The 25925-nt window shown below is 41.0% G+C and overlaps 1 protein-coding gene across 2 annotated transcripts in view; it reads left to right on the forward strand.

Moving 5' to 3' along the window:
* Positions 1–804: 804 nt before the first annotated feature.
* The window catches only part of LOC145996901 (estradiol 17-beta-dehydrogenase 11-like), a 243368-nt gene continuing 218247 nt past the window's right edge, over positions 805–25925 (forward strand). The window contains exon 1 of one of the 2 annotated variants that reach the window (XM_083133463.1): positions 805–880. The gene's annotated coding sequence lies outside the window, so the exon portion shown is untranslated. Of the gene's footprint in view, positions 881–7858; positions 7940–25925 lie in introns of those variants that run through there. The other variant, XM_083133464.1, reaches the window with a different exon arrangement.

The following is a 25925-nucleotide window of genomic DNA, read 5'->3' on the forward strand; positions in this document are numbered from 1 at the left end:
GGTTCGGATCCCACTTTAAACTGTAGGTTCAGCCCCGATTAGCCATAATGTGCATAATGTGGACTTAAAACACCAAATCAACAACAACCATGTTTTCCTTTGTTCCATAATAATTTTCATAAGTTATCATCTTCCACATCGGAGTTATTCTCGCCGCTGGCATCATCAGTTGGATGTGGAAAGGATTGTTCGAAAGTTTATTAAAAAAAGGTTTAAAAGCTTTTATAAAAGTTTTTGCGTTAGTTTTATATTTTGCTTAGTTTACGTCACTTTCCGGTTAATCGCGACGATGAGAATTATTGGTAAGCAGGTGATATGCGCAGACCGGGATTCGAAAACAAAACTTTTGGTAAATCGAGCACCCAACATACTAGGCCACTGAGGCAGCTGTTAGGTGTAAAAATCATATGTATATAAGATCATCACGAATCAGTACTTCTTCAAAATCGTATATTTTAAGAAAAAGAACACTAATCTGCACAAATCGTTGACAAATTCTGTGGAACATCTCTCCTATTGTGCGGGATAGATGAACTTGTAGCGATTACCTACCCAACGCCAACAAAGATGGATCCTTTTCCCAACGAGTAACAAGGAAAAACCTACGAATGTGTTCTTAATGATGGGACAAGAATAGACCTAAATACACTAATCCTGTGCATAAGTTTAAGCCTATGGTATAACAAGTGAGGAAAAATGCAGATAATTCCCTCACATGGCCTTGTAACACCTATAAACATTAATTCAACATGACGAAACTTCCGCTGTGGCTTATTTTGCCTCAGACTGACATAATGAATGACACTTTACGACAGAACGCTCTAGTGGCTACAGTGAAAACAACGGCGGCTGGGGCATCTCTCCGGGCAGAATTATCTTAGTGAGTATCGAAATTTCGAATTAGTTATCTTGTAAAAACAGTAAAGTGTGACTTGTCGTGTTTTCCTCCTGGATTGGAAACTTCAGTTGGGGGAGCTACTTGAATGGCTACTGTCTGGCTCCGGTATTCTAATCGTTTGATAGCTAACATCACTGTCTTCTTCAGGTTAGAAGATGATTGGTTGGTTGATTTGTTGTTTTAAGTCCACTTTATGCACAGTAAGGCTAATCGGGACTGGACCTACAGTTTAAAGTGGAATCCGAACCACTTGTGCCTCCAACGGGTATCGAACCCGGGACCCCTTGATTACAAGGCAAAGACGCTATGCTATCACTGCGCCATCGGAGAGGCCCCGGTTAGAAGATGAGAGTGACGTTAGCTCTCGGAAGCTTGGAAACTGTTCCAGAATGACCTGATCGATATGAAAATAATCTCCGTGTTTTAAAAAAAAAGTAAGGAATTTCGTTTGATTTGAGATATCACGTGCTCTCTCCCCAAAACAATGTTATATTGTTTACTATAATAATTATATTATTATACTATTATTTCAATATAAAAATATTTTATATATATATATATCATCTAATTACGTATTATAATCAGTAATAAAGTAGTCAAGAAGAGGTTTTTCACTTTATAAATCTCAAAGAGCTCTTTCATAAATCCGTACTTTTTCCTCTCTCGAGCAAAACCTCGATTACTAATGCAATCTTCTTCAACTTATAAGACTTATTTGTTTATTTACATTTATACACAGCAAGAATATTGTAGTATCATCGAAATCCCACCCACAATAAAGAGAAATGCAAACCGATTTATAGAGGAGCTCTGTGCAATTTATAAGATGATATTAATAGTAGGTTAATAACGGCAAACACGGGAAGGGGGGGGGGGTGCTGATAAGTATTTAGCCTTACCCAGAAGAAATTGAGCTAGGAGGCTGAAATTTGCAGGGTGTATTGATTATTTTTTTTTATTTCATTTATTTTACTTAGCTTCTTGTGCCACTTTTGGCTATTTTTTGAAGATGAGGATGAGTGATGATATGATGAAATTGATGAATGGAGACTCACACACATCCATGCCCAGGCCAGGATTCGAACTCGGGACCCCTGGCGTCGTAGCGCGATGTGCTAACCACTTCGCCACAGGGGCCGGCAGGGTGTATTGATTAATTCTTCTATATGTAATGGTGCAAAAATCGACTTTCTATGATTTTTTATGTTCTTCAGGTCCAAAGTGAAAATGGCAGCACCTGCACCTGCGTCATCATGTTGCAAATCGTTGTCCGTTTAGGTGGTTTTTTTAGATGGGGGAACAGATGATAGTCAGAAGGAGCCAGGTCAGCGAATAAGGTGGATGGGGGAACACTTGAAAGCATAAGGAGGTCTGTGTCGCCATTGTTTCACCTGCAGTGTGTAGCGAGGCATCCTCAAGCAACAGGATGACAGCTTTGGAGAGCTTTTGTGAAGGTGCTGCCATTTTCACTTTGGACCTGAAGAACAAAGGGAAGTTAAAATCACGAAAGTCGAATTTTACACCATTATATATAGAAGAATTGACCAGTACACCCTACAAATTTCAGCCTCCTAGCTCAATTTCTTCTGGGTAAGGGTCAATACTTATCAGCACCCCCTCGTAGTAATTATGAGAAGTACTTTTCGCCGATTAAGATTTATTACGAAAATTCGTTTTGACGATTTATCTTACAGTGAATCTAAAGTGATGACGAATACTCGGAGACTATAATGTTAGAGTTTCATCTTCATACACTTAATTATTTCTATGGAAATGAAACATCAAGTTACGTCAATTGCGCTAACACTGTCCAGATAGGCAATTGAAATTCCCCTTAAGGCTCTTTCGAATAAATTAGCCTGCGCACCCCTATGATTATCACCACTTGATAGACTCCAAATAGCCTACGTTTTCCTCACCATATTTTGAATGTGGTATTTGCAGAAGGTTCCTTGCTCCGATTCCTATCACCTTCAAGGGAATGTGTTCCAATTGTGGGCCAAAAATTCTTTGTAATTGAAGATATGGCCTTTAAACAAAGTATATGAGTTCTTCCTTTGGTTTTCTCTCAAAATCTTATCATGTCTTATTACGTTTTCCGATTTCTTTGTATGCTCTGTCCCGTGTATCTCTGGAGGAAGCCTGTGGCTAGCGGCAGAGAAAGGGGGTGGGGGCATCGAGTAGGCAGAGCAAAGGGTTGGTAACTGCAGTCGCATTCCCTCTCATCTGTTCATTGGTGGAGCCGTCTCGTGTCACTACTTGCGCAGACAATTGTTTTCGTTCGCTTGCTCCAGAGCCTGGACAGAGTATAGGATCGCACCCAAGTCATTTGAGCAAATAGCAAGCAGCCAATCTTGTGATTAGTTACGTAGAAAGGAAAGCATTGTTATTATTTATTTGTTTTTCGTTCGCTATATTGCCGATCTCAGTGTCCGAGTAGTTAGAACAGCGCGGTAAGACACCAGGGCTCTCGAGTTCGAATCAAGGTCTGAGTCACCAATGCGATCAAATGTTGTGTTGGGTTGCCGGCATTGAGGCGGCAAAACGACTGTAGCGCCGAAACGACGCACCAACGAGAAAAATGTTACTGAGAAAAGTTGTTTTGTTTTGATGTACTCTATACGTTTCTCTGGTCCGTGAGCATCATTAAAATGAGACCCTGTGTATATACCGTGCGTCCATTTCGATCTGCAGCCGAGAGATCGGGAGAAGCGTGGCGGGCGGCGCTGACGGAGGTGCCGACATTTGAGGCCTGTAATGCCCGCTTATTTTTATGGACGTATGCAGACATTTATATAAATATTGCAAAACAAGCACTAACCTGTTTATAAGAGTACGGTATTAATTTTAGTAGCTTAGTGGCTGAATGTGCCGATGATTTTGACACGCCCAGCTCTTGTGAAACACGGCGTAGAGGTTTGTTAAGAGAACGTTCTAAAGCTGCACCAATATCATCGAGTTTTGCTTCAGTTAGAATACGTCGTTTTTGCTTAGGCGTTTTAAAATTTAACGATCCAGTTTCTCGTAATTTAAGGACAAGATGTCTAACCGTATCTCTGTGTGGAGGTGAAACGCCTGGGAATTTATGTACAAATTGCCTACACACTTCTCGACACGAGTCTGTTTTCACGTACGTGTCATACATAAAAAATCTTTGTTCTAACGTGAACCTTGCGGCTGGCATTCCAATCGTCTCACTGACACAACACACATACACACTGCAATAACACAAACAAGTAACGGCAAGTAACCAAGAATAACACTCTTACGCACAGTACGAAATTAACACGCTCTTGGTTTACATCTGCCTGCCACTATATTCACAGCTCTGTAGTCGCGAAGGAACAAAAAACTTGAGCTAGGAGATTTCGGATTGCAAGGAAGCTCACGAACACCATTGGCTTTTAACGGTTCGTCTGCAGCGTAATCTTGATACAGTGTTGCACATTCGAAACCTCCAAACGATCCCCATCGACACAAAACTCTTTCAAGGATATAAACTTAAGCAGGACGTTACTGGTCAAAACTATGATTAAAATGTTTTACAGAGTATTATCTGTGGCTCTTAATATAATTTCTAAAGCGTATTTATTTGTGTATATAAGGGTGGAACTTGGAAGAATTACAGAAGAACTTTTGCGTGTTATAACACAGGTTAGTGCTCGTTTTGCAAGATGTCCACAAAAATAAGCGGGCATTACAGGCCTCAAATGTCGGCATCTCCGTCAGCGCCGCCCGCCACGTTTCTCCCGATCTCTCGGCGGCAGATCGAAATGAACGCACTGTATATACAAATCACTACTTTTATCGGGATTACCAAGGTTTTGTGGAATGGAGGGACGGCAAATAATAATAATAATAATAATAAGCACGACAACAAAAGTTCTTAACTTCACAACGATCCTAGGAGACCCTTCAAAATGGTGCATTTATTTTATATCGCGAGCGTTCTTAATCACCATTGTTAGGAATTTTTATCTTGCATGCTATCTGATGTGTTATCCAATATATATATATATAGCCCCAATCCCACTGACTCACTGACATAAATGTTCTCCATGAAGGAAGCCCCGGAGGCGAAAAATACCCGATTACGACCCCCCATGAAATCATCCCAAAAGGCCGAAAAAATTCAAATATCGCTCAATTAGCCCTTCCTTAAGGGTGAAAATTCCCTTTTCTCACGTCCTTAGCAACCGTTGCCACGGACCTTTTTTGCAGCACACATTGTTTCCTTCAATTCTTAATTGTCGAGATACATTATATTTCTCACAGATCAATAGCACACAGAAGAATGAACTCCTGGCTTCGAAAAGGTGCCTCAAACAAGGGTGACATCTGCGTCTTAAGGAGTCTCAGCCCAGATACAATTACGTTATACTCAATGCGTAAATATCTACATCGTGCTTGTTTTAACTAAATGTTTAGGGGGTATAATGACATGCAATTCCTTAGAGCTTGCCGTGCCTGTTGTTGTCCATGGAAACGGACGTTGCTAGGGAACTTAAATAATGTTTATTTTCACCCCGAAAACTACTGTAAGGGAATTATGCTAGGCTCTTCGAATTTCAAAATGCGAGCATCAGAATTTATTACAGAAGCAAGGTAGGCATTTTAGGGGAATGACGGAAAACAGTTATTATCCAATTACGTTCAAAAATGTGAAAATGACAAAAGAAGTAAATATAACATTTTCAATTTAGTGTCGCAATTTAATTCGTAAATGCAAAACATCCAACTAATTATCTTGAAACGGTTATTACTTACTCAGTTCATAATGAAGAAAATAGACAATAATAGTTTGAATATTTGTAAGTTATTAGAGCCCATACACACATAAAGTTACTTTCTAAACTTTTCAAAGTTATACATATGTTCCCCATCATCCAATACAACATGCAGACATTTTTCAAAGTCATTAAGATCATTGAGGAACCCATCTATAACGTGATTGCGCCCACAACGTGGCCGAAGATCAATGCGAGCGTACAAGACGTGGCCAAAGGCCACGTCGAAAGTACGCGAGTATATATATATAAAGCCCCAATCCCACCACTGACTGACTCACTGACATAAATGTTCTCCATGAAGGAAGCCCCGGAGGCGAAAAATGCCCGATTACGACCCCCCATGTAATCGTCCCTAAAGGCCGAGAAAATTAAAAAATCGCTCAATTGGCCCTTCCTTAAGGGTGAAAATTCCCTTTTATCACGTCCTTAGCAACCGTTACTACGGGCATTTCTTTCGAACACGTTGTTTCCTTCAATTCTTAATTGTCGAGATACATTATATTTCTCACAGATCAATAGCACACAGATGAATGAACTCATGGTTTTGAAAAGGTGCCTGAAACAAGGGTGACATCTACATAATAAGGAGTTTCAGCCCAGATACAATTACGTATATATTGTTATACTCAATGCGTAAATATCTACATCGTGCTTGTTTTAACTAAATGTTTAGGGGGTGTAATGACATGCAATTCCTTAGAGCTTGCCGTGCCTGTTGTCCATGGAAACGGACGTTGCTAGGGAACTTAAATAATGTTTATTTTCACCCCGGAAACTACTGTAAGGGAATTATGATAAGACTTTTCGAATTTCAAAACACGAGCATCAGAATTTATTACAGAGGCAAGGTAGGATGAGGGTAATGACGGAAAACAGTTATTATCCAATTACGTTCAAAAATGTGAAAATAACAAAATACGTAAATATTGCATTTTCAATTTAGTCGCTTTTCAATTCGTTTAAGCAAAACATCCAACTACTTATCTTGGAACGGTTATTACTTACTCAGTTCATTATTATTAAGAAATTAGACAATAATAGTTTGAATATTTATACCTTATCAGACCCCATACACAGAAAGAGTTACTTTCTAAACTTTTCAAACTTATACATATGTTCCTCATCATCTAATACAACATGCAGACATTTTCAAAGTCATTAAGGTCATTGAGGAACCCCATCTATAACGTGATTGCGTCCTCAACGTGGCCGAAGATCACGCATGCGAGCGTACAAGACTTGGCCAAAGGCCACGTCGAAAGTACGCGAATCACTTATATATTCTGTACTAATAATGAATCTAATGTCGTCAAATTCCTCTGAAAAGTTCATACTTTATATAGAAATCCCTTTTGGAATTAAATTCGGTTCTAATTTCCCTACAAAAAGGGAAAATTCCCTTCACGTTGCAACACTGCTCCAAAGTGCACTGTAATTGCACGGAGCATTCCATACTGTTCACATGTGGCGAATCAACAACAATAAAAAAATATCTAATATTGATGTCATTACTATTTAAAAACACTAAGTTGCTGACCAAGGCAGTTTATTAAGATAAAAACACTTAACAGGTAACGTTTCAACCCTGTATCAAGGTCAGCAACTTAGTGTTTTTAAATATGGAAACAATGCTTAATTATATTATCATTACTATTGTTAATTATCATGTGCAAAATGAATTAGCGATGTGGAAGAGCTATAACCATGACATAGAGGCTTAACATGTTTACGCAATAAGCAAATTACACGCTGAGAAAAGTTGTGTGCATGAGGCACTACACGCTAAACTTTAATGTTATAACATTATATCAAGTATACTCGTATTAAGTACAAGGACGAAGCAACACAAAAAAATCATATGACCTCTAAGAGCATAAAACTTAACATGCCTAACCTAATAAAAACAGTAGAACACAACACTCATTCCTTCACTGTAACATATCTCCGCAAGATAAAAACAATGGAAATGTAAAACTAATTCCTAAACCATGCAAAATTATCCACTTTCTCTCAAGGACTATACAGTCACGCAATCTTGGGATTTGGTTAATTAGTGTACCCATCATGCATGCGAGAGTTTTTCATCAACATAAAAAATGCCACTTCTTTGGAAATATTTATTTTAAGTTAATTAATTTCATGGAAGGCATCATTTTGCCTTGTACGTACAGTCACGGACACTTCTCGGTTGTAACGACCCCATTGAAGAAGCACTGAAGCAAGCCCTCGATGTCTGACCACCAAGCGCCTTGTGACTAGACAACCCAAACAGCATTGCAATTTTGCGGCTTGTATACCAGTCACGGGTATACATCTCTGTAAATTGAGTAGTGATGCCAAAGAGAAATACGAGATGAAGATTGTCGATCGTAATGTCTCGTGTTCTCGACATGGAATAATACTCGGTCCACGTTACGTTCCATCATTTAATGTTGTTTTGGGAACGAACCTGACGTACTTTGTTTATGTTTTCACTCCTTGCATTACACTAAGTTCCATATTTTACAATTATATTAATGCTTTGAACTAAAATAATACCTAGAACAACATCCAACACACGTTCACACCACTCTTGTCACACGCATGCACGTGAAAACACACAGCCAAAGCTAAGTTTTAACTTCCAAGTGAATGTCCAAATAACAGTAAATAGAGAAGCATGATGCGTGAAACATGGGATATTTCACAGAAAGAATGCGTCTATTTTTGACATACGTGGTTTCTATCAATAGACAATGAGACAATTATCAGTGAAATTAAGAAGCATTTGCTTTTTCAGGTGTTGAAGAAGGAAACAGACTGACTGGAGAAAAGAAAATGTAGTGTTATTGCTAGTGTGTTGGTTAGCGTGCAGAGCTTTCATTTTTATTTTGTTCTAGCAGTGAAGAAGTATATTATTGTATATTTGCTAGGCATTTTGACGAAAGGATACACATCAAATTTAATATTTTAATCTGTCGCCCTTTCATTCTTATAATAGGTTCTCTATCATATGGGATATAAGAAGGACGAGGGATATCTTCTCAATGGTTCCGTAGCTACGATTCTCCAGTCTCTTCCACCCACTTGTCTTATTTATTTACTTTCTTCATATCTACTCACAAAATACCACGAATCTAACGAAAACACACAGATATAGTTAGAACAAGAAACACACCTCTCATCGAAGGTTCAATGCTCGAGTCCAATAACTATAAAGCCCCAATCCCACCACTGACTGACTGACTCACTGACATAAATATTCTCCATGAAGAAAGCCCCGGAGGCCAAAAATGTCCGATTACGACCCCCCATGAAATCGTCCCAAAAGGCCGAGAAAATTTAAAAAATCGCTCAATTGGCCCTTCCTTAAGGGTGAAAATGCCCTTTTCACGTCCTTAGCAACCCGTTTCCTAGGGTTTTTTTTTTTTTTTGCTCACATTGTTTGCTACAATTCTTAATTGTCGAGATACATTATATTTCTCACAGATTAATAACATACAGATGAATCAACTTCTGGTTAGAAAAGGTGCTTTCAAACAAGGCTGACATCTACATAAGAACTAGATTCAGTCCAGATGTAATTAGATGCGAAAATATTATCTATATCGTGCTTGTTTTAACTAAATGTTTGGAGGTACAGTAGCGGCTCGTGCCTAAAATAACAGGTGAAGAAGTATATTTATAGGCAATGAAAACAAATAGTAAGTGCCAGTGCCCCCCCCCCCCCAATTTAAAACGCCTTTTTTGTCTTCATCCGTCCATCTGGAAAATGGTGTCTGCAACAAATTACACACTAAGTCATTTACTGGGTTCATTGTAGAAACCACAGCTCAACACATGAACACAACACACGATAGGAAACGCGAAACACACACGCGGAACAAGATCTCGCGAGAACGCGAAGATTTTGCCACAAGCACTGGATGCGATGTTTTCTCCGACGAGAGAACTGATTCACGTAGAGGGCGACACCATGTTCAAGGCCAACGCTAGGTGACGTCACCGTTGCCATGACAACCGGCTAAGTCTTCCGCAACCTAGCGGTGTTTGCTCTTGGGTTGGGACGAACTCAATACGTGCGTAGCGCCGAGCGGCGTGTTATTTGAGTATTATCGTGTGCGTTCTGCTGGGAAATAGTTTAATTTAATAAGCAAATGAAAAATGTCAATATTAATTTGAAAATTAGGTGAAAACATCTGCACTTGTTGCACTTGGCCAGCCGCCACTGGTATAATAACAAACAATTCTTTAGAGTTTGCCGAGCTTGTTGTTAACCATGGAATAAGGAAAGTTTATTTTCACCCCGAGAACTACTGTAAGGGAATTATGCTAGAGTTTTCGAATTTCAAAATGTGAGCATCAGAATTTATTACAGAGGAGAGGTAGAAAATGAATGAAGAAAATATTTATTTATTTCAATTATGTTTTAAAATGTAAAACTGACTACAGAAGTAAAATGTTACGTTTCAAATTTAGTGTCCCTATTGAATTCGTTTACATAAAACATATAACTAACTATCTTGAAACTGTTATTACTTATTCAGCTTATTATTTAGAAAACAGACAATAATATTTTGATTATTTGTTCCTTATTAGAGCGCAAACACACACAAATTTACGTTCAAAACTTTCCAAATAAGCGAACCACGTCGGCGAGCGCACGGAATGACGGAAGACAATTATTTTTAAATTACGTTTAAAAATGTAAAAATGTCTAAAGACGTAAATACTGCTATTCCAATATAGTGTTGCTATTCAATTCGTTTATATGAAATATCTAACTATTTTGAAACTGACAATATTTACCCAGTTTATTATTATGAAAATAGACAAAAATTGTTGAATATTTATATAATACTAGAGCACTTCCACACATAAAGTTACTTTCTAAGCTTTTCAAATAACCGAACTTATAAACATGTTCGTCTTCATCCAATACAACATGCAGACATTTTCAAAGTGATTAAGATCTATGAAGAACACCATCTATAACATGATTGCGCCCACAACGTGGCCGAAGGTCACGCATGCAAGCGTACAAGACGTGGCCAAGTGCCACGTCGAAAGTACGCGAGTCCGATAACTATAAAGCCCCAATCCCACCGCTGACTGACTGACTCACTGACATAAATGTTCTCCATGAAGGAAGCCCCGAAGGAGGAAACGATTACGATTCCCCATGAAATCGTCTCAAAAGGACGAGAAAATTAAAAAATCGCTCACTTTGCCCTTCCTTAAGGGTGAAAATGCCCTTTCTTCAAGTCCTTAGCAACCGTTGCCACGGGCATTTTTTGCATGACACATTGTTTCCTTCAATTCTTAATTGTTGAGATACATTATATTTCTCACAGATCAATAGCACACAGATGAATGAACTCATGGCTTTGAAAAGGTTGCTTCAAACAAGAGTGTCATCTACATAAGAACAAAAATTCAGTCCAGATACAATTACGTATACATTGGTATGTACTCAATGCGAAAATATTATCTACATCGTGCTTGTTTTAATTAAATGTTTAGAGGCATAATAACAAGCAATTCTTTAGAGCTTGCTGTGGTGGTTGTTGTCCATGGAAACGGACGTTGTTAGGGAACGAAAACTAAAACTAAAACCTGCTGGATTTTGCAGACAAAATTCTTGGTGGTGGTTAGGAAAACCACATTTATAACAAAGCTGTGGCCCACGCCGGTCACCTTGATCGGGACGACCGCGGGGGCCTGGTGCCCCTCTTTCCCGGCCACGCTGAAAATTGGAACGGTTCTGAGACCGGCCGTTGTTTTGACGGTAACCTCTACTTCTCCTGCCCTGAAAGCCTCGTCTGTTGTTATTTGAACCACGATTGTGATTAAAATTACCCCTTTAATAATTTTGGCCTACAGTTTGAAAATTGTCATTATCATGTGACTGCATAACTTCCTCGACTTTTAACGCTAGGTTGCTGACCTGCTTAGCCAACGCTTCTACAGTGGACGATTCTGAAGCAGGGAGAGACGTTTGTTGTCTTTTGACAAGGTCCAATTCAGCTTGCAAGGCTTGCAGCTGGTTAGCCATTTCTGGATTAGCCCTGGGGGCAGATTCCGGAACAACCGCCATAGGGCTAACTACGGGGTTCTGTTGAGGAATGCGCAACTCAGCAAGAGACGGAAAAGAGTTTCCTTCTGAGCCGTATGCAAGAGCTCTTGCACTGTTCTACGGCGCATAAGGAACTTCGCTTTTTCATATTTCTTAAGATCCTTCAAAAGTTCCGGGACTGGGTTATATTGCTTTTTGTATATTTCCCTTAAAAATTCCGGTTGGAGACCTGCGTTGATATACTTAAGCTGCTTATTCACAGCCATGTTAGGGTCCATCTTAAAAAGGAGTGTCTGTTTATCCCTAACGTAAGATGATACCGGTTCATTGTCCCTGTGGAACAGATATCTCATCTGCTCCTCGATCTGCAGCTGATCAAGGGAGCCTGTGAAATCTTCAATTAACTTTTTTCTTGACATCCTCATAGCTAACCATATTTACACCTTGTTGCTGGCTAATTGCAGAGGCAAACAGAACGGCTAAACGTTGAACACGCTGTGAAAACATTTTCTCATGCCAAAGCACCCAAGTGAATTTTTTAGGTTTTCAAATAATTATTTTACGCTGAATTTAATATCGTTACTTATTTCTTGCATCTTCATTGTTTGATATGTGTTAAGTACACATTAATTACTTTTTTTGATGTAAAATGCAAAATTCTTTCAATGAACATTAGCCACACGATGTGGAATTTCTAACTTAAAAACATTACAAACATGCAATTCATAATTGTAACCGCCCTCATAGTATTATTATATTAATTAATTAATATTAAACCCACATAATAAGTTGACCAGATTTTTAAAACAACAAAACGGGACAATTTTCATATTTTCCTTTTCGGAAAAACGGGACTTCGAAATGTCCACATTTTAACGAAAATAACTGTTTTTCATAAATACTTGTGTTTGATAATTAATTTTAAAAAATAAATACTGTGTAAATAACTCACATAATATGCACTGCACTCCAACCAAGCAGTTCTTTAGAATTTGAAGTCATTCATTGATACTTTACCGATGAATGGATCTTCTTCAGAACATTTATCTTTTCTAGTAATAACATTTTGTACAAGTTACACAAGTGTGATTAATGTTCACCTTTCTAGTTTCTAATCACCATAGTTTTCAAAGTTTGTATTGAACACAAACCATTCATGTAGGAACAGACTCGTTCAGTGGGGGCATTAGTAAACAGAGAAGAAACTCCAATATTTTAAGAAAATTGGAAATATGAAATAATCGCTAGGTGATGTTTTCTTCCAGCTTTCATTTTTCCAATAGTTCTGACGTTACGTAATAATTTTATGCCGATAAGTCGTTCTCATTTAAAGGGGGACATTTTGGAGTCCCGTTTGACGTTAGAAAAAATCGGGACAGAGACAAAAAAGGGACTGTCCCGGCTAATACGGGACATCTGGTCACCTTAACTCATAGCGCTAGAAATACTATGGCTCTGTGTGTGGGGAGGGGAAGCAAAAACATGACACATGGCTGGGTCTCCAATTTTTTAGTTACGACAGTGATTTTACGACATATGTGGTAGTTGGTGAGAGATGTGGGCGCCGAAAGTTGGGGTGGGTGTGTTGTAATGGGTGTCCGACCCCTCCGAGAGAACGTCTTTAATCCGCCACTGATGGAGTGTAACAATATCTAATTGTATCTGGACTGGATCTTCCCGTGTAGATGTCACCCTTGTTTGGGGCACATTTACTAACCAGGAGTTGATTCATCTGTTATTGATCTGTGAGAAATAATGTAGCATGATAATGAAGACATGAATCAAACAATGTGGACAAAAAAGTGCCCATGGAAACGGTTGCTAAGGACGTGAAAGAAGGGCATTTTCGACCTTAGAAAAGGGTCAAGTGAGCGATTTCTTAATTTTCTCGGCCTTTTGAGCAATTTCATGGGGGGTCGTAATTAGGTATTTTTGGCCTCCGGGGTCGTTCATGGAGAACATTTATGTCAGTGAGTGAGTGAGTGGTTTGATTGGGGCTTTATATATATTGGAGGACTCGTGCACTTTCGACCTGGCCTATGGCCACGTCTTGTGCGCTCGCCGACGTGACCTTCGGCCACATTTTGGTTTTCTCCATGCTCCTAACGTCTTTGAAAATGTCAGCTTGTAATATTGGAGGATGGAAACGAGTGAGTACATTCACTTATTTGAAAAGTTTAGAACGTAACGTTGTGTGTGTACGTGCTCTAATATTGTGCAAGTAATTTATGACGCTTGTGTGGTTAAGGCAACTAACTAACCCGGTAAGTTAATGATAGTTATTTGGAAGCGCGTGGTAAATATACCCCTGTTAGTGCCTATTCCAAACAAGGGTCACAAACACCTTTCGACGCTACGTTTCCGTTGAGTAAACAAGTTCCAAAACATGTAAACCATCAACAGAAAGGCAACGTCAGTAGTGCTTATTGGGCGTTTCAAAGTAGTACTTAGTAGGTATGGTCTTTTTTTACCAATTGAATATCACTTTTTGACATACTTTGACAATTTTTTGTCGATGTTTTAGCGTTTAGCGATGTTTTAGTACAAATTTTCACTATACTCATTTTTCCCCCACTCGTACTTGGTAGGTATATCACGATGTTACGTGATACAACTTAACCTATCCTTTTTTTACGATTATTTAATTTTTTTACGATCCTAAGTGATATAACTTAACCTATCATTTTTTTTATTTAGGTACTGTTTGAACGTTATTATTTGAGGATCATATTTTGTAGGTATTTTTTTCATCAATCGAATATAAGTTTTTGACATATTTTGACAATTTTTTGTCGATGTTATAGCGTTTAGCGATGTTTTAGTACAAATTTTCACTGCACTCATTTTTTTCCCCACTCGTACTTGGTAGGTATATCACGATGTTACGTGATATAACTTAACCTATCTTTTTTTTTTACGATTTTTTTAATTTTCTTACGATCCTAAGTGATATAACTTAACCTATCATTTTTTTTATTTACGCACCGAACTAACCTACAAGGGGGACTCCGTTTGTTTTAATATTTCAGTATTATAAGGTTTTCACAAATTTTATATAACCTAAAATGTGTTGGATGTTGATTTTTAGTATGTGGCAATTTTTTATGAATTTAAAACTGTTCCGTCACCCTCTCGTTCTTCACGTCGTAGGCGAAGGACTTCTCTGCAATCAGGATGACGCTGCATAGGGTATCCTCGGGCAGCGCGTCGTGGAACTCGCAGACGACCTTGATGTTGGTTCGATCGTTGACCACAACCTTCTTTCTCTTAGATGTGTTGATGACGGTCATGGGTCTCCGTGCTTTGAACTCGCTGGGCGTGTAGTACATGTCCACGCTTCCCTCGGTCACGCGTTTGTAAGCCGAGAACGCTTCGTAAAGTTTGAGGTAATCGTTTTTGGTCACGTCGAGGTTGTAATTCTCGCGCGGGAACACTTCGTTGCGTCCGTTCTTCAGATAAACGTTCTTGATCTTGCAGTCGTCGAACTTGCTGGAATCTTTTTCCTGATTCTTGTCCCTCCCGGTCTGAAAAAGCACTACGACGAAATCTGGCATGTCGAACTGTATGTTGTTGAACTGCGTCGTCACGTCGAATTCCATGTGACTTCCCGACGCCATTTTTTGCACGCACTGGTAACCGTGAAAGTGAATCAACACCTGCGGACTTTTTAAGATCTCCGCTTTGTACTTGAGGGCGTAGTTTGTTTCGTATTCCACCACCGGCATTCTCAATTCCATGCTCCGGATGATGCATTTTGCTGCTTCGGGTAAAGTGTTGGCTATCGGCGTGGTGCCGTCCGGACCCAAAGTAGCGTATCGCATCAGTGCGTCGTTGTCGTTGGGCGCTCTTCGAAACGTGACCCTCAGTCCTCCCTTCCACATGATCTCCTTGTAGTCCGAGAAGAAACCAGGCAGCAGACGCATGGGAAAGAGCACCGTGTGACTTCTCGTCGATATTTTGGCCCCGGCTTCGAATCCCCCGGCCTGGTAGTACGCTGCGTCCGTTTTGGATAATTTCAAAGTTCCCACCGCCGTCGACGTGATGCCTGGATAATCTATTCTGTCGATGACGGTGTTGTGTTTCCTCACCTCCACCTGCGAGAACAGGTGAGGCACGAAGTTGTCCACGAGTATCAAGTTTGCTGCTGCGGGAAACGCGTCTCCGCTTTCCTTCTTCACCACGTCGAATTGAAGGTAGAGGTCCGCTCTGTGAGGATGAATAAACCCGTCGCCTACGTCCACGTCGTATTCGATCTCCCTGTTCGCCTCGTTCAGATTGGCGAACGTGCGACGGTTGGGAGGGAAAGATTGCAATTCGTAACTTTCGATTTGCTCCATTTTACATGTATGGTTATTTATTATACGTTGATCTCCACGATGGCCGTCGTAGTGGCACCTGCGAAATCCACCACGTCTCCTTTCTCGTTCGTCACCACCAACTCTATGTCGTCTATGCGGTTGCGACATACTGGAAAATAGATCGGCGAAGAGGGCGTGTAGATGATCGGTTCCATGAACTCGGAACTTGGTTTGAAAGTGGCTATGATTCCCGTCTGCTTGTGACTTCCCAGTAAACCGTCCGAGGATTTCGTGATCATACCTTCGGCCACGTTGCAGTGTACGTTCAGAGTCTCTATGGCCAAGAATTTAGGAATGTTGGTTGCTACGTGCTTGATGCCAGCTTCGAGTTTGGTGTTGTTCTCGAAACCTAAAAGTTCTCCCATGGTGCCCAGATCCACGGTCTCCGTCGCGGATAGGATTTCCACTCTGTGCGTGACCGAATTTTGAGAAAGATATGTGCCTTTGTGTAATTGAGCTTGCAAAGTGGAAAGATTGTATTGGCCTGGCGTGACGACGATGTGTTCGCTTCCGACGCTAATTTTGTTGTTGTGCTGGGTGACGTTAGGTATGAGGTACATGCTGTAGAATGCACGCAGAGCCACGGATTTAGGATAGACGATGTCGTCGTGCAGCGTGAGTTTCAAGATTGAAGATTCGCTCGTGAGATGGAACACGCCCATCCTAGTGATGCTGTTTGAGGTTCCACAATGCTTTCTGGAAATCCTCGATCGTAGGGTTATTTATTTTAGAGAGAAACGCGAGCACGGAGAGGCAGAGATGACCGCAGTTCACGTCTCCGAAATCTTGAATGCGTTCGTCGTTGTAGTATATGGAGGTTTTGTTCGTTTTCAGATAATGAATTAAATTTGCAGGTGGAACACCTCCGAAAGAATCGAAAACGAATGCTTTATCATTGTCGTTTTTGTGGTAACATATCCAATGCGTGCCTGGATTTTCTTGACCGTCCAAGTTGACTACTCCGCATTCTTTTTTTTTCACGGTTGAAGGTAACGAGTCGGACATGAAAACTCCTCTGAAGTGTTTGATTTGTAACGGTTCGATCAGAGATTCAATGTCTCGGTTGGTGAGTGCTTCTGTTTCTTTTTTTTAAACTTTTTCATCACGCCCTTCCCCTTCTTCTCCATGGCCAGGTTGTGACGTTTCTGTTCTTCCAACTCGGCCTTGTTCTTCTTCGAGTCGATGACGGTTTTTGCGATGGCGGCACTTCCGCCGGCTAAACTTCCAACGGCCCCCAATGCTGCCAGGATGGCCGGGATGCTGAATATGAAACCTCCGACCTTTTGCTGTTTCCGCGAACGCTGCAATCTTTTCAATTGAGGTGTGCTGAGCAGCAATTTCATTCCGTGTCCTTTCGACAAGCAAGAACGTTTCTTCTCGCGTTGTTTCTTGGTGAGTAACCCATCGAGAGCACCTAGATTTTTTAGATTGGAGTATGGTATCTGGTACACGACACCCTTGGGCTTCATGTTGATGCTCTATGTGTTATTTTCACGGTATGTTATTTATATATATATTCTGAGATTTTTTCTTGTGTAGTTTTTTACGGTATGTTATTTATATATTTTCAAGGCCTCGCTGTCGTTACACAAATTCTATTACGTGCTTCGTTTTCTTGCCAAGAAGTTCCTTTGTCCCCTTGTACACGATTCGAGTTTTGTTCTCGATTAAAATAGATAGCTTCTCGTCGGATAACATGTTAGCGTATCGATCTGGTAAAAATAGACTGTATTGTGCGTTGAGCAACAGGCGTACCTTGGGACCATACTGGGTAGAAACAATTGAACCGGAAGTTATCGTGTAAGGTTTGTCGACTTCCAATTCCTGAATTTTTACATACTCGACTGACAAATTTAGCATTTGTTTTAATGCTTGGAGATCACTTATTTTTTCGGTCGTCATATCAAGAAAAATTTCAAAGTGTTAGAGAGAAATTTAATTGTTTTTCACGATGTGTGTTATTTATATATACCGAAGATTATTTTTTTTTCACGATGTGTGTTATTTATATATCAAGTTTTTTTTTGACACGTATATATATTATTATTTTTTAACAGAGGAAGAAAGTTCGTGCTTCGGAAAACGCGAGGATGTGCGTAGTGATATCTTTCCTCTCCTGCATAGACTTGTACCAATCATCAGTATACTGTCTTCTTTTCTGCATCGCCTCGTACAGTTCGTCCGACCTATCGTCCAATTTTTGCCCTGCAGCCAAAAGCAGAATGTTGAGATCACCGCACCTCAGGCCGCTGATCTCCCGAAGAAGGTCCTTGAGAACCATTTCACAAGGGATGCGAAATTCCGGCATTGTTCTTGCTATGTTTACAAGTTTATTAACATCTCCGTTAACTACCTTTTTGAATATTTTAGATAGTAGCTCGGGTGGCAAATTAGTTATGCAATCCATGTTGTTTTTTTACTGTATGTTATTTATATACCCCACCCCAATTTTTGTTTCGTGTTCATGGCGATGGTGGTGCCTAGTGCGGCGACCCGTTCACCCAACGATGCGTCTCTACTCACGAATCTTTCGAAAGCTGCGTGCTCTAACTTTCTGTCTGCTTCGTGACGTGCATCCAGATCCGTCTGCGTGGTGTTGTAGGCGATGTCGTGATCTTTGCATGCGGCGTCCAACGGATTCACACCCTTGTCTCCTCTCTCCAATCTTTTCTCGAGTTTGGTACCCGGTCCGCAGTACTGGTAGCCAGGTAAATGCATCTCGAAAGGTAACTTGTTGATGATGTCGTTCACGAGTCCCTTTCCTTCGGCCACGTTCCAGAATTTCGGAGGCAGCGTGTTGATGATTTTGATCAGGTAACCTATGCCCTTGTCGTCGTTCACGATGAAGTTGGAAAGTTTCGTGCTGATCATGTCCACGATGCCAACCTTCTCGTTGTAGAAATTACGGTTGCCTGCATTCTCTTCGCCGGCTATCACCAACAATCGGTCCACGAGTTTCCTAACGTCGTCCACCCAAACGAATTCTTTGGGTAACGTGTTGTAGCGTTTGACGCCGCTGCCTGTTTTGACCTGGTTCCAAATCGGTTTGATGAGATTCCTGTACTTCTCACCGCTGCTCGATTTCACCCTATTCTGCGAGGCATCGTTGTTCTGGTACAAGGCATCCGTCATGATCAGAATTTCCTTGTAACTCTGGTAATCTTCGTCGGTGTAATCTTTCGGCTGCTTTTTGGCGACGAGTTCCCACAGTCCCACCGTACCCGGATACCTGTTCCAACTATCCTTGTCGCCTAAATTGACTTTAATGTCGTTGCCTTCGAAGGTCACCTTCGATTTCCCAATCTTCCACACCACACCACCACCCTCGCTGGTTTCCATGCTGGGATACAATCCGAACACTTCATCCTTGTCGAATTTCCCCGTGCTCAGGTAGTCTCGTGCCAAAGGTCCCAACTCGATTTTATCCGAAGACGAGGACGTGCTACCAATAGCTCGACGTCGTGCCGGTGCATCCTTCAGTTCGAACGGCGTCGAAGGAATGCTCGAAATGGGTGTGGGTACAGCGTAACTTTTAGCTGCGAGCGGTACGAGTTCATTAATCAAATTTTTATTTTGTTCCGTGACACTTTTAATTTCTTTACCTAGACTGCTGATGGCATCGATCACGGGTTGATCCTGACGTTTCTTCTCTTCGTAGAATCCTCGATTCTCGGATTTCCAACCTTTGAAGCGTTTCGCGAGGTAATCGCGAAGCTTGAGATTTTCGTCTTCGATTTTTCGTTTCGTCATGACGTTATTTATATACGTCGTTTCTCACAACGTTGCAACGTTTAGAAAGTCGTTGATTTTGTTTCTGTATTTTCCGTCGTTGGGTTTCCTCGTCATGTCGATCGTCACAAATCCGAAATCGTCACCGTTCCAGCAAGTAGAGCAGCCTTCCGAAAATTGATTGTATTTCATGTCTCCGCCTACGTAGTCATCGTACGCGTGCTTGAGGTTGGTGTGATCTTGACGAAACAAACATATGAAATTGGCGTTGTCGCGCACTAACTGTTTTGGAATTTTGGAAAACGTTTGAGCTAGGTAAAAACAATCCATTCCTTTGTGACGACCTTGCGTGAAAAAGTTGCGAATTTCATTTTGATTTTCCAGGATGGCGTCGTCGAACACAACAACTGAATTTTCACGACAATCGTCGAGTGGTTTTATTTCCGAGGCAAACGTTGCAATGTCCAGACCATCGTACAGTTTCATCAGTTGCTGGTATTTGGATTGCTCCAAACTTTTCGAGAACACGTACAGGTGCCTGTTCTTCCAATCTAACCAATTCGGTGCGAGGAGAAAATTGTCCACGAGCAGTGTCGTTTTCCCACACCCCGAAGGACCTACGATCAGACAGCGGATGCTGTCGGGAAGTAACTCGCCGTTTTTTTTCTTTCTCGTTTGACTTTCCGGATCCGGTAGACGCTTCACCACGTTCCACGTACTCACAAGATCACTTCGTCCGCGTCGATCCAACTCTTTTCCGGAAGTCCCAACCATTTGACAAACAGTTTGTCACCTTTCCTACGCAATACTTTCTCGATGAGGTACGTGTCGGGGTGTTTTGTTTTAGAGAGTTCCTCTTCGTAAAATCTTCCTTTCAAAATCTCGTCGCTACTATCTTTTATTATATACGTGTGTCGGTTTCCAGGTAAAACTCGAACCACCGTAAAGAGTTCCGTGCTCCAATTTTTTGTGAATCCCTTCTCGAAGGTGCGTTTGAATTTGCTGATCCTCACCCGGTCTCCAATTTTGTATTTAGCTTTTTTTGTCGTGGGCGTGTACTTTGGGCAGTAAACAGTAGAAATTAAACGCTGCTCGTCGGACTTGGTAACGTCGGCTGGCTTCATACCTATCGTTCTGTGTACCGTATTATTATAGGTGTCGACGAGTTCCGGCAGGATGTCGACCCATTTGTAATTTCCCCGAAGCGTGAATCGTTTCCACATGTGTGTTTTCAAGGTTCGATTGAATCTTTCCACGATGCTGGCTTTGATGTGACTGAAGGTCGAATAATGTCGAATGCCATGTTTTTGAATAAACTTTTGGAATACGGCGTTGTAAAATTCTTTACCATTGTCCGTTTGCAGAAACCGTGGTCGTCTGCCACCGCTTTTGCGAAAAATTAATTTGAATGCTTCCGTGATGCACGTTCCCGTTTTCGCCTTCAAAGGTAGAGCCCATGCGAATTTCGAAAACGTGTCTATGACGGTGAGGAGGTACTTGTTGCCCTTGTTCAATTTATGTACGTTTTTCAAATTGCCGCTACTCATCTCCACGAGGTCACTTTGCCAGAGGTCGTCGATGCCCTTGGTTACCACAGCCAAACGTTCGTAGTTGCGGCGTGCAGGTTTATGCAATTCTTCGACGATGGCTTGCCTAGACATTTTTTGTTTAGAGATTACGTTTCAAGAGAAGCACAAGCGTGATAGGATTCAAAGAAGGTGGCACTTCGCTCGTGTTTTGAATGATCAGCTTATCGCCGGCACTCACGTCGAAAACAGTGAGATCTTCGTCTTTGTGTATTTCATATATGTTGCGCGTTTCGTTCCAACGTGCCAGAGGAATGTTTCCTGCTTTCTGGACACCACGATTCGATATCAAAGTCATGGTGGGAACGCTAGCTTTTCTGCCGTGAGACCAGTACGAAAATTCGTTTATCTGAATCGTGCCATCGAGGAGAAACTTGTAGTACGGATGATAAGGATGCAACATGTACAGTTTGTTACCTTCGACGAACGTGGAGATTCTTTGTTGATTGGGTACGCTGTTGATTTCGATGGCTTGCAGAGAATGCAGTTTAGCGAATTTAGTGTCGACGCTAACGAGGTTACTGTGAACTTGTCCGAGTTTATTTTCGATGGGCAGCAAATGCTCGACTATGGTATCCGTTACGGTAGAAAACGACGGTTTGATTTTCACTTCCACGTTCAACTGCTTGTAGTTTTCGTTGAGTTCTTGCAACTTGGCACCGAAAGAGGCCTGCGTCGATTCCTGCGTGGATTCCAGCACTCCAACTTGATCTCTGATGTTGACGACGATGCTCTGAAGGTTCTCGACTTGATTCAATTTCGAGCTCTTCTCGGTAAGATCGTTCACGATGCTTCGCATCTCTGTAAGCTGCGTGTGAAGGTCGACTACGCTCTGCGAAGTGGGCAGCGTCGACACCAGCGAACTAATTTCGTCTCGAATCTGTTCCACGTTCGCCGTTTCCGTTTCCAGTCGTTTCAGCATTCGAGATATGTTTCTTTTCAAAACGTGCAATTCTTTGGAGGTGGGGAGATTGGCCACTTTACTCTCGAGATCGCTCAATGAACTTTTGATGTCACCCGAATCGGATAGTGCCGTCACCGCCGTTTTTAATTTTTCCAAATCTTCGCTCGAAGGCACGCTCGTCCGTAACGATTCCAAGTCACCCTGTATGTTGTCGAGTACGTGATGAAAATGAGCGAGATTCGTTTCGACGTTCAAATTTTCTAAATATTCGATCTTCTGCTGAACCGTGCTCAACGTGTCTTGAATGCTCGTCAACGCTCTCGCTTCAGCGTGAATATTTTTAATTTCTTCGTTGATCAATTCCAAGGACGCCTGAAGCGTAGCGATGGTGGTTTGAATGTGTTCGAAATCTCGATAGGCCTCCAATTGAATTTTTATGTTCGCGACGCTTTTACCGATGACCTGCAGTTCGTCCGACGATGGTAGGTTCGTCATGGTATCTTCCAAAGTCTGCAACTTGGATTTAATTTCTTCCAACGTGCTGGTGAATTCTTCTTGTAATTTGGAAACAACGACATGCAAGCGTTCTACATCAATATCGTTCACGACGGTTTGAAGTTCAGAGAAATTCTTTTCTATTGCGGAAGTTCGTTCTTCGATTTCGAGTTCCAATTTTTCCAAATCTTCATTTTTCGATTGAAATTGCTGTAATTTGGCCAAATCATTTTGAAGCGAATCCACGCTCAACTGTATATTTTGAACGTTGTCGTAAGAAGGTACGTCGACATAATTTTTTATGAGCGTTTTCAGTTCGGAATCGATTTTCAGAATGGGGTCGAGACATTGCGTTTGGAGCGTAGCGATTTCCGACTCTAAACTTTTGTTTAAGGTTTCCTGCAAAGCGATCAAATCGGTCCTCAACTTCTTAACTCGAATGTCCAACATGAGAATCTCTTCTGCGTGGTCCACACGCTTGGTGTTGCCGAAAATATCGTTAGGCATTTTGTTAACGGTTATTTATAATAGGATAGACGATTCGTAATTCTACGAAGAGAGGAATAAGTTTGTCGTAATCTCCGAGGAGTTCTATGTAAAAATAATCTCCTGCAGACACATCGTACGTAATGTTAGAAAGCATCTTGTCGTGCTTGATTCGAAAAATGTTCTTGCCGGTAGAAATTTTGGTTTCGCCTGCGTTTTCCGGATTCACGGTGATTTGAAGTTTCCCGTCGATCGGAATTTCGTAGAAATGTAAATTGTTATTAAAAACATAAAACATCTTGCCCACATCGTCATTCAGTTTCGTCCAAATGCTGTTGAGGTGAATAATCAACAGACCGTTGAGTTTAGGTAACACGGAAGGTAAGACTTCATGATCTGGTATGGTTTCCATGATGATCTGTTTTTTGAAACCGAACAAGTTCATAGGCATGCTGGTTATTTAAGGATACGGTCAAAGTTTTATTTTGTAATGACAGTCAAAGTGTTTTTTTACTCAGTAACAAAATGTTTTTTTTTTCTTGAGTTAGTGAAAATTGTTGTGTGTGGTGGTGAGTGTTAATTATTTGCACTGTGCGCAATTCTTATTTATTTCTAAACGACGATGTCCCCACGGCAATGTGTGAATACCACACTCGAGAACGCACCTCTTGTCGTCATCGGGATCCAGCGCAATTTTTCTAATTTTGTTTGTTGTGATGATATGGTTGACGCTCTGGATTCTTTGTTCTTCTCTTAGAACCGACGACCTGGTCTTGAGGCAATCGATGTAATCGTGGAAGGTGAGTTTGTTCACCACCGTATTTTTGCCCACACCTTTTGCTTTCTTCGTGACACTACTCTCTGTTTTTATGGCATACATCTTCGAACGCAAACCCGCGAACTCGACAATAATATCACCGTTACATTCATCTTTCAGTTTACCTAGGACTTTTTTGTTGAGGGAAGGAATTCCAAATCTGTTGGGTTGAGGATACGCAGAAGTATCGAAATACTCAAGCATGGAAGGATTTTTTATGTCTTCATAGAGGTTAGGTGTTTGTATGCTGTAAATGAAGCTGTCGGTGTCCGTGTACAAAAGTGATATTTTATCATTGAAGAAGGGTTTCATCACGTCGTAATGAAATTCGAACATGTAAAGTTTCGACAAGTCGAGAACCGTTGCGCCAACGTAAATTGGTTTTCTGAATTTCATGAATTTTATATGTAGATTGAAAAGTGCCAAATTCTCGTTGTAAATTTTTCTCGACTTGAATCTAGGATCGGCTATCCACTTCCGACATTTATTCTTATCGGAAATTAATTTCACGTCTACGTGCTTTCTAACATTCTCCATGGTCTTCCCGTACACCGCATTGTTCATTAATTTAAAGAAGTCCTTGTCTAAATCGGAAGTGGCAGCTGTTCTATGTTGTGTGTTAGTTTCTATGTAAGGTCTTAACCACGTGGAATGTTTAAACTTTAGTATTCTTCTAACATTTACTATCTGAACACCCTTCCCAATCAAAAACCGGAGATTCTTGTAGTGGACGACGTATCTCTGTTTAGGGTCCAATGTTAACAAAAGCTTGTCTTGAACCGAGTCGGGTGGACATTTGATTTCGGGAGTCGGAGGCAAATCCGAAAACGTGTCGTGCAGGGGGTCGGAGAATTGGAGATCTACCTCTGCGAAGAAACCACACTCGCTATCGTCGAAATGAATAATGTCTATCGAAGTGGGATCTAACCATTCGAATCCCCCGTAAGGAAGTTTCTGAACCATGGCATGTCCGTAGAGATTATTAACGTCGGCGTAGAAGATGTAATTCGATGCTCGATTTGAATCGTAATCTTCTTTCATGTGTACGTTATTAGCTTTTGCATGTCTCTGTACGCATTGCACCATTCCACCTCGTATCCCTCTTTCGATGAATAGCAACATGTCAACGTCCGATATCAGTTCCAGCTTGACCTTTGTCTGGAATAACATTGCCGACCACGCTAATCCCGGTAGACTGTAGAAATATGCTGGATCTAATTTATAAATATTCGTTGCCGTTTTCCTGAACGCTTGAAAAACATCCGCGAGTATCGTCACATCCAATTTTAAGTATGCGTCGTGGTAGTCTCCGAGTGTCCTACATTCTAATTTCTCCCACATGAGTTGCGCGTGTTGGTATTCTTCTTCCGCGATTCCTTTCTCTCTGAGTCTGCTGTAAAATTCTCTTGGAAGTGGAAGAGCGTCGTCGTTAAATTTAGAACCATCACTAACATATTCGTAAGGATAAACCCCTTTACGTCTAACAAGTTCTATGTCTACGTTGGGAAAACTAGCTCTAGTTATTTTAAATTGATCGTCGGTGAGTTTGTTCGCTAAAGCATCCAGACTTGCAGAGAGAAATCTATACGAATCCAGGAAGCGCATCTCGATTGTATTTTTCGTTCCCGGAATCGACACTTGCTTGCTGAGACTAATGTAACGTTCTTCATTCTCGGCCAAGACACCTATACGTTTCGGATCGTAGCCAAGATGTCTCACCAGGTGGTGAAAATCATATCCGCTTCCGTTGTGAAAAAATATGGGGATGAATTTAGGTTTCTGGATTTTAAGATTGCACGTGTTGCAA

The sequence above is a fragment of the Lepisma saccharinum genome, chromosome 13 (assembly GCF_977018435.1).
Source record: "Lepisma saccharinum chromosome 13, izLepSacc3.1, whole genome shotgun sequence".
NCBI classification, from domain to species: domain Eukaryota; kingdom Metazoa; phylum Arthropoda; class Insecta; order Zygentoma; family Lepismatidae; genus Lepisma; species Lepisma saccharinum.